Genomic DNA, 9852 nt, shown 5'->3' with positions numbered 1-9852 from the left:
ATTCCTTCATCATCCATGAGTCATGACTACACTGTCTTCAACAAGGTAGGGACCTCAGCCTGGGGGTAGAGGGTGAGGAAGGACCTCATACAGGTTTGTTCCTGCCTAGGGTGGTCTGTTTCAGCCTCAGAGACTACTCTCTGTATCTGCTATAACAATATTCCTTGGAATTCTCCTTCCTTCTTAGCACATAGTCCCCTTTTATACTTAAAAATACTTTACCTTAAAATTTTCTTGTCCAAATTACTGTGTGGTTTCTGTATCCTGAGTTAACTCTAGCTGATGCATGGATATACCATTTTACATCTCCACCAGCAATGTATGAGAGTTCCAGTGCTTCTACAATCAGTTATTTTAGGGTCCTATCTACTAACTGCTACATCTGAAAGATCTGTGTGTCTGCTTCTATTGTCTGTTTTTTCCTCTTGCTTATCAGTTATCATTTCCTGCCTCTTCACCTGATTATTTTTCACTATATGCAGACATTGTATGCAAGAGGCATAGAGACTCCAGATGATAAATTTTGCTACACAGAATGTTCCTTCTTTCCTCTGTTAAGCAGATAGCTATGAGGGATGATTGCCTCAGTCTGCTGAAGGATTAAGCTGAACTGAGGCTGGATTTCAGTGTTTACAAAACAATCTATCTCTGTTTATCCTTATTCCTTACATGTGGATTTATACTGAGAGCCTTGCAAGTCTCTGTACCCTCAGCCATGAAGGACTGTAGAGATTCAATTCTGCCCTTCACAGGTTCATAATCGAACTGTCTAGATTCTATCCCCTTGCAGCTTCGAAATCTGGGAAATGTCATGAAGAATGGCCTTGTGTTTGAGTCAGGCCCTTTCTTCTTGGAGAGACTTTGTTTTCTAAGTGCTCTAATACTGTGGAAGATTTCACTCTCCTTTTTAGATGCAGCCAGACCCAGAACTCAGCAAACATCCTGTGGAGAAAATGGGTTGTGTTTTTAAAGCCTCCATGTTCCCATTTTTCTTTTTTTTTTTTTTAAAGATTTTATTTATTTATTTGACAGAGAGAGAGATCACAAGTAGGCATAGAGGCAGGCAGAGAGTGGAGGAAGCAGGCTCCCTGCGGAGCAGAGAACCCGATGCGGGGCTCGATCCCAGGACCCTGAGATCACGACCCGAGCCGAAGGCAGCGGCTTAATCCACTGAGCCACCCAGGCGCCCCCATGTTCCCATTTTTCATTCTAGTACCATGTAGCCACGAATAGCTTTACTGCTTTCTCTTTCCTCCATTAGAGATCTTTCTTTTGGGCAAAGCTTAATTGTTAAGCAGTTCCCCAAACTGACAGATGTTCAGGGAGATGAGTGAGGGAACAGCTGGAGAGACTCATCTCATCGTAGGACCTTGTGGGAACATTGGCCTGCCACAACCTACTACATTCTGCCTAGGAGAGGAAATCTAGGCTTAAAAAAAAATTATTTATTTGAGAGAGAGAGAGAGATAGTGAGAGAGAGCATGAGCGGGTGTGGGGGGTGGCGAGGAGAAGGAGACTCCCCGCTGAGCAGGGAGCCCTATGCCGGACTTGAACCTAGGACCCTGGGATCACCACCTGAGCCGAAGACAGATGCTTAACTGACTGAGCCACTCAGGTGCCCCAGAAATCTAGGCTTTTGAGATTCAAAACTCTTTTCTTTTCAAACTTCTGTCTGTAACATGTATTTCATAATCTTCAAGTTGACTTTTCTTTCCTGACAAATTTCTGCTGTAATGTCCCTACTTTGAGGCTCTGAATGTCAAAATATCTGAGTTCAATGTTCTTCAAACTGTAGGTCACAACCCATTAATGGGGCATGAAATCATTTTAGTAGGTCTTGATAGAGTTTTTAAATGAAACAGAATAGAATAGATTAGAGTGCATCACATATAGTAAAGGTAAGTATTATTTAGTTAAATTTTTGTTTCACTTGTGTGGGTTATGTGTTTGGTTTTCAATGTAAAACCTATTTGTTTCTATGGGTTGCAGCCAAAAATGTTTAAAAGCCACTGGACTTTAGTTTAAACAGAGAAAGAGCTAAGGGAGAGAAAAACAAGTGATAAGAAACAAATGTACTAACTGAGTATGGACAACTTTATGGAGACGTTTTGTCATGACTGGGAAGTGGATTGACTGAAAGCTGCTCTTGTGGCCCAATGAGCAAGAGTCTGTGTGAGGGATAAACCACCAGCATCAGGAACCAGAAGCATCAGAGAAGAAAATCCTGTGAGGGCTAGCTCCTCGTGGGGTTGGGGCAGCTGGGGATGTACAGAGGGGTAGCAGGGAGAGCTGAAGATGAGACATGACTGAATTTAGATCGGGAGGAGCCGTGAGAACGTTAAGAGAAGACTGTGTCATTCTTGGTGCCGTATCACGGGCAGCCCGGCAAACAACAGCATGTACTTGGCCCAAAAGAAAGGTCAGCGGAGAGGATGAACAGGCGTGGGGGTGGGGTGAGGCTCTTCTGCTAACCCATGGTCGGTGTTTCAGGGTCAGCAAAAGGTCTAAGTCTAGCCACAGGCCTGAGGAGACTAGTATCCTCTTCACCTTCTCCCTGCTTTCCCAACACCAAACACACATTTGACCTGCCCGTCCAGGCCACCAGACATACGGGAAAGAGTCTGGGCTCTGTGGTCAGAAGACCCTGATTCTGAGTCTACTGGCTGGTTGGAACTGGGCTTGTGTCTCCTTATGTCTAAATCAGGGCAGGTAGGCCCTGCAGAGGTGGTTGGGACATGTGAAGACTCACATTAGGCCCATGTCCAGCACACCGTGAGTGCTCAGGCGTTCAGAGCTGCTTTTGCCCCCAGGGGCCACAGCAGAGCAGAGTTCTGGAAGAACACTGTGCTGCGGGATGGCTCCTGGCCCTTGAAGGCCCCAGACCCCCTAGGCTTGCACACTGAACCCCCAGGCACCAGTATGGGTCTGCTTTGTGGCACGGCACTCAGCAAGCCTTGGGGCAGAGAGGCCAGCGCAGGACACTGCAGGGGACATGGTACACTTGCCTGTGTCTCTGAGCAGGAAAGTTCTACTCTGGGTCAGCCCAGCAAGTCTCGTCTCTGCCCTATGGCTAGAGCTGGCTCCTGGCCCTGTGGCCGGCCTTGGACCTTCAGGCCCTGAAACTTGGGCTCAGGCCAAGTTTCAGGGCCTGAGCCCAGTCTGGGTTTTTGGCCAGGAGGCATTTGGGCCTGGAGTCCAGCCTTCTACCATGCTGCTGACACACCTGGTCAGACACGTGGATCTGCGGGAGTTTGGGCGAAGACTTCATCTCAGTCACACCTCAGCATATAAGGGCTCGTCTCTCCTTTCTCATTCTAGCTGAGTGTTATTTGTCCCTCAAGCCCTGGCTCAGCCATCACTTCTCACAGAAAGCCTGCGCTGGGCACCCACACCCTCCCCACTCTGGGTTAGATGCCCTTCCTCTGGGCCCCACAGGCCCCGGGACTGCTCTCTTCCACACCACTTACCCCCGGCTGTCACTCTGAGTCGCTCGGAGGGAGGCCTCTGCCACAGCACCTGGAACACAGTGGGTGCTTTGGCAGTGTTTACTGAACGAACAAACTGTCAAACTCAGGCCTCCCTTTCCTGCCCAGGGCCCCTGTCTGCCAGCCACTGAGCCATACTTTATTTCAGGGTTCAAAGAGCAGAGGAGGCAGCCCAAATGGGCCAAGGGCCCTGTTGTCAGCCCTCAGCCACAACCTACATTAGGGAATCCCAGGTAGCTGTATGTGACTACTAGCTGTTTCAGTTCCATTTCTGAGGAGACAGATTTTTTTTTTTAAAGAATTTTATTTATTTATTTGACAGAGAGAGATCACAAGTAGGCAGAGAGGCAGGCAGAGAGAGAGAGGAGGAAGCAGGCTCCCCGCCGAGCAGAGAGCCCGATGCAGGGCTCGATCCCAGGACCCCGAGATCATGACCCGAGCCGAAGGCAGAGGCTTTAACCCACTGAGCCACCCAGGCGCCCCTGAGGAGACAGATTTTGAAAGATGTGTATAAAGACAAATCTTTGCTCTCAGGCAGATGCTGTCTCATCTCAAGCCGAGGGCAGCACTTCCAGAGCCGTTAGCAAGTCAGGGCCCCGGGAGAGGATGTTTCTTGACAGAGGGAGCCCAGGAGGGGCTGACAGACAACCAGGACACACAGAACTTTGCCAGTCTCCCCCAAGGCCTGTGGTAAATGGGAGGAAGAGGAAGAAGCAGGTTCAGGGAAAGACCCAGCTGGTCACAATGAGCATTTCTCCCTCAACTCCTTCCTCAGTCAAGCTCTTTGACTCCCTACCAAGGTGAGATACTTGATAGCACCTAATGCACTCCCTCCGCCATGGGGACTCTTGGGGTCCACAGAGACTTCAGAGCAGCAAGTGGAAGTGGGGGAACACAACTCTCACCAAATGGCTGCAGGGGTACCTGGGAGGCCAAACAAAACCAAAAATTGGATTGGAAGCCCCAGCACGACAGGAAGGACTCAGTAAGCTCCCCCTAGGCTTGGGGCTGCGGCAGGGGTGGGTGGGGTAGAAGGTGAAGCTCTCAAAATGACAAGGGGGTGAGGGGCGCCTGGGTGGCTCAGGCGGTTGAGTGTCTGCCTTCAGCTCAGGCCACGATCTGAGTCCTGGGATGGAGCCCCGCAGTGGGGCTCCCGGCTCAGCGGGGAGTCCGCTTCTTTCTCTCTTACTCAGCTCCTGTGCGAGCTCTCTCCCTCTCAAAGAAATCAATAAAATCTTTTTTTTTTTTTTTTTTTTTTTTTTAAAGATTTATTGATTTGACAGAGAGAAATCACAAGAGAGGCAGGCAGAGAGAGAGGAAGGGAAGCAGGCTCTCCGCTGAGCAGAGAGCCCGATGTGGGACTCGATCCCAGGACCTCGAGATCATGACCTGAGCTGAAGGCAGCGGCTTAACCCACTGAGCCACCCAGGCGCCCTAAAATCTTTTTTAAAAATGACAAGGGCTTGAGTTCCCTGGACGTGTAAAATGGTTCCAAGTTATCATCAAGATCCACCCACAAGAAAGTCCTCAAAAATGACACCAATTGCCAAAATTACAACGAGCTCTCACTTCACTCCCACTAGAGTGGCTGTAATGAAAAAGACGGTGTTGGCGAGGATGTGGAGCCATTGGTGCTCTCAGACATGCTTGGTGGGAATGCGGTGCGGCTGCGCTGGAAACCAGTTGGAGGGGGGGGTGTCCTCAAAATGTTAAACATAGCTAAGCGCAGGACCCACAATTCTGCTTCTACTGCAGGTCTACTAAGCATATCGCCCAGAGAAGTTAAAACATGCGTTCATACAAGGGGCTGTACAGGAACGCTCACAGGAGCTGTGTTCTTAACAGCCAAAAAATACAAACAGCCTAACAAACATCGTCTGAAATGGAGAAACAAAATGTGATGTATACATACACTGGGATATTATTTGGTCATGAAAAGGAACGAGCGCTGTTTCATGCCGCAACATGAATGCACGCTGAGAACGGAATTCGCCGTGAAAGAAGCTGGTCACAAAACACCGCCTGTGGCAGCGTTCCACTTGTACGAAATGTCCTGAATAGGACTGGAGTGGTTTCCAGCGACTGGGGGGTGGGGAATGGGGAGTGACTGCAAATGGGTAAGGTAGTTTGGAGGGGGGCGGGCTATGAAAATGTTCGGAAATTACCGTGATGGTCCAGCAACTTTGCTGATGGGCTAAAAACCACGTAATTGTACACTTCGAACGTCTTGTTTTATGGTATGTGAACTATATTTCCATTTTTTTAAACGAAAAAATGTCATCGATGGAGAGGAATTAGCAGAACTGAAACCATGAAGGGGAGCACGAGTGTCGCCTGCGCCCGTCGCATCCACCGGAACGAACTAGGCCCAGGAATGGTGCACCGAGCAGGCCTGTCGGGAAGGGAGGCTGCTTCGGGATCTGGGAAGAAACCCCTCCCGGGATTCGAAGCGAACGCCCCGGGATCGCTAAGAACCGAGGGGGCGTCGGTGTCCCAGAAGTCGGCCAGGCCGGACGGAGACTCCAAGGTTGGGGCAGAGGCTCTTCAAGAGGCCCGAGCGATTTCCCATGCCGCGTCCACTTTAACAGCCAGCGCGGCGGAGCCGGGGTCTGACCCCGTAAGTGCGCGGGGTCGCGGCGCACCCCCCGCCCGCAGCGCCGGCGCTGGCCGCGAGCTCTATTTTTAGCAGGCGCTGTTGCCACAGGAGGAATGCGCGGCGCGCGGGACGCTCCGGGCGCGCGCGGGTTGCGCGGGCGCTTTAAGGAGGCGCCGGGGCGGGGACGGGCCGGAGCGGCCGGAGGGCGGGCGGGCGGGGAGCCGCCAGTCCCGCTGCAGTGGGGCCGGCCGGGCGCGGCGCTGCCTCCTCGGCCGCGCGGGCAGGGAGGAGGCGGCCTGAGGGCCGGAGGCGAGCCGGGGCCGGAGCGCGCGGTGAGTGGTGCAGCCGCCGGGGAGGGCAGGGGGCCCGGCCGGGCGCTTTGTTCCGGGCGGGAGGTGTGGCGGCCCCCGGGCCCTGCGGCGCTCACCTCGCGCGGAGCGCGCCCCGGGGCTGGCGGGGAGTGGCCTTTGGCCCCCACCGCGGGCTCCCGTAAGGTCGTGCGATCGAGAGATCCGCCACAATAGAGACCGCGGCGGGGAGGGCCTGTGCACCGCCCAGAGGGCCCCTTGCATGGAACCGCCCTTCGGTTTCTGGTCCGCCTCGGCGGGGACCCGCGGGGTGGTGGGCGGCGGGACTGGAGCTGCGGGGGAGGTGGGGGGACTCTTTCTCCCCTTTTAAAATGGCGTTAACGTGGGCAGGGATCCGCCGCGGGTGTTGTCAAGTTTATCTCAAAAATAAAAGGCAGCCTGCCGCACAAACGGCCCTTCACCCGGGCTTGGGGCTCTGCTCGCCACTGGGGCCCGGCTCATTCATTGACCGGACTTGGCTGGGGCGCCCACGGAGTGGGGCATGGTGCCCGTTCCTGCTTTGCGGGGAAGGTAAGGACAAAATGAGCGACAGCGCAGTGTGATCTGTGACGGGATCAGGGAAGAGCAGGGGTTGTGGGACAGAGAGCGTGAAAGGTCAGGGAAGGCCTCCTAGAGGAGGTGATGCCTGGCAGGAGCGTGGGCACTGAACACCCATTTACACTCTGTGGCTGGAATTGAGGTCGTGCGGGCCTTGGAGAAGGCCGAGTCTGAAGAGATGGACAAGGGCTACCTCATCGGGCCCTGATCTCAGAGCTCTGGGATTCCCCCACCTCCTCCCTCACGGGCCCCTGCTGGTACGGAACCTCCTTGAGCTAAATGGTTCTTGCATCTCCAAGACACACAGTCTGTCCTGGACCCGGTGGTAGAGAATGACTGACAAGGTTCAGAATTCTAGGCTCAAAAGAATATTAAGGGAGATCTGACTTAAAAACCCAAAGCCCCCCTGTAATAGCAGCAGCCAGCAGGGCTCCCACAGACCAGGCACTTGACCAGACTGTGCGTGCTCATCGTTTGACAAGACTCTCCCAGAGGTTATTGTTGTTGTTTTAAAATTTATTCATTTGACAGACAGAGATCACAAGTAGGCAGAGAGGCAAGCAGAGAGAGTGGTGGAAGCAGGCTCCCCGCTGAGCAGAGAGCCAGGGCTTAAGGGGCTCGATCTTAGCACCCTGACATCATGACCTAAGCCAAAGGCAGAAGCTTAATCGACTGAGCGACCCCAGCACCCACATTCATTTGGGATGCTGTGGCTAGAAAGTATCAGTAACTTGCCCAAGATCCTATCTCGAGACCCTGTGGCTTTTCAGGCCCCTCTTCTGAGAGTCGAGCTGTCCCTGGCTTGAGGGCTCCAGGTGCAGCCTGTGGTAACCTTTTGCTCTGTTGACAGGCGCAGGTTGGTTGAAGTGTGGGGTGGTAAGCTCTTGGGATTAATAACTGACACGTGTCAGGGGCTTTGCAGTGAACAGTTCTTAGAGATTCTCTGCTTGTCTTCCCAGAGAAGAAACTTGAGCTGGCTAACATTTTATAAATCTACTAATTTCCGGTAAATTGCAGGTCCCTGCTGACTGGGGCTGAAAATGTTTCTCGGACTGTCGTTTTCAACCTTCCGTCTGTTGTCACTTGCGGCAGCCAGTGAGTTTCTCTGTCTGTGGTTTATGGTGTACTCTGTACTTTCTCTGCCAGGTCAGCGGGTGTTGGGCTTCAATGCTCTGGGGTTTTCATGGCTGTGGGGTCCACCAGCCTCTTTTGGAGGTGGGTGGTATTGAGGAAGTGGGGTGCTGTAGCAGAAACTGCCCCCACCCCGGCCCCTGGCCTCAACATCTTTTTTTTTTTTTTTTTAAGATTATTTATTTATTTGACAGAGAGAAAGGGAGAGCGCAGAAGCAGGGGGAGCAGGAGGGGAGAAGCAGACTCCCCACTGAGCAGGAAGCCTCAGGTGGGGCTCCATCCCAGGACCCTGGGATCATGACCTGAGCCACCCAGGCACCCCTCAACATTTCTTTATGGAGAAGAGGGTCAGAACTCCCTTCAGAACCCCAGTGAGCAAGAGGCAGTCTTCCAAGATTTGCCTGCTTTGCTCTTGCAAAAGGCAGTTTGTACTTTCCACTACTCATACTTGCACCTACAGAAGACGTTTTGGTGGCAGGTATAACTTTTACTTTATTATTAGCTCTAACCATATGTATTTCACACTTTGAGTTGATCTGAACTGCTTATAAAGTCACAGATCCTGGGGTTGGCTCCTGAGTTTGAGTGATGACCTGGAGCCAGGGAGGACTACCAAACTCAGATGAAACGAGCTAGGTCCTGGGGCAACTGGTCCTCCCCATCAAGTCAGATTTGCATGGTGACCAGCGGGCTGGATCAATGTGTTCTCAGGGAAACATGGCCTCTGCTTTATATCTCACACCTGGTGTAATCAGTGCTGCCAGTGAAATGCCCCCCACACGGAGGAGGGTTCCTCCCTGCAAGTGATTGGAAGCACACCTGCTCATGAGCATTGTATAATTCGAACAAACCTACCTACATGACCTGAATGGGAATACGCTCTTTGCAAAGCTGGAATATTCTCAACCATCCAAAGTGTGCAGTGAGTTGCAGAGGTTCTGTACCTGCCAGGCTCAGGGCAGGTTAAATGTAGTTACCTTTGAGTGGGGAGGAGACAAAGGAGGGAGCTGGAGGAGCTCCCTGTGCCCTGGGGCACCTGGCAAGTATCCATGGTCTACGGGCTGCACAGAAACTTCAGGCCCTGAGAGAGATTTTGTGGGTGGATTCTGAGGCCTGGACAAGCTTCATCGTCTTGGGTATTACCACTGGGCCTTATGGTACTGGATCGGCGGGGCTGCTTTTGGCTGCAAACAACAAAACCCAAGAATAGTAGATTAAGCAGAGTTTAGATCTCCCAAAGATGCCAAAGATGTGAAGTTGTTCTACACAGAGACTGGATATTAGCGCCACTTCCAGCAAGCTATTACATGGGAAAGGCAACCAAGAAGGCTGAGGGTCTGGTGACCAGAGCAGGAGAAGCCTAGAGAAAAGCTGCTTGGGTGTACAAAGCCCTCGACTCCAGGTTAGACCAGGTTAGATCCCCTGGTCTAAGCCACGTTGTCTCACTAGTGGTTACCGGGAACCCACTCAATGACTCTGTCCTCACAGCCAGGCTGTCGTGCTGGGATGGTAGATGTCACGAGTGAAGGCCAGGTTTTGGTGTCTGCTTCAGACAACAGAGGTGATGTTGAGGCTGAGGTGACAGTCCTTTGCACCCCTGGGCACCTGCTGTCTCCAGCCTTCTGCGTGAGTGTGTCTGCTGCAGGTGAGGAGGCTGATCTCACCTGCCCCCAGAGACTTCGCCCAGCCCCCGCCCCTGAGCGCCAAGCTGGCAAGATCCAAGGCATCTTTCTGC

The 9852-nt window shown here is 52.5% G+C and overlaps 1 protein-coding gene across 3 annotated transcripts in view; it reads left to right on the top strand.

Annotated features, from left to right (window-relative positions):
• The first annotated feature begins 6288 nt into the window (after window positions 1-6288).
• MRAS (muscle RAS oncogene homolog) overlaps window positions 6289-9852 on the top strand; it is a 62283-nt gene continuing 58719 nt past the window's right edge. Inside the window, exon 1 of one of the 3 annotated variants that reach the window (XM_046002735.1) lies at window positions 6289-6413. The gene's annotated coding sequence lies outside the window, so the exon portion shown is untranslated. Of the gene's footprint in view, window positions 6414-6850; window positions 6960-9852 lie in introns of those variants that run through there. The other 2 variants (XM_046002736.1, XM_046002737.1) reach the window with 2 other exon arrangements.

The sequence above is a fragment of the Meles meles genome, chromosome 4 (genome assembly GCF_922984935.1).
Source record: "Meles meles chromosome 4, mMelMel3.1 paternal haplotype, whole genome shotgun sequence".
NCBI lineage: Eukaryota > Metazoa > Chordata > Mammalia > Carnivora > Mustelidae > Meles > Meles meles.
The sequence above is the reverse complement of the archived record's forward strand: the minus strand, read 5'-3'. Positions and strand labels throughout refer to the sequence as shown.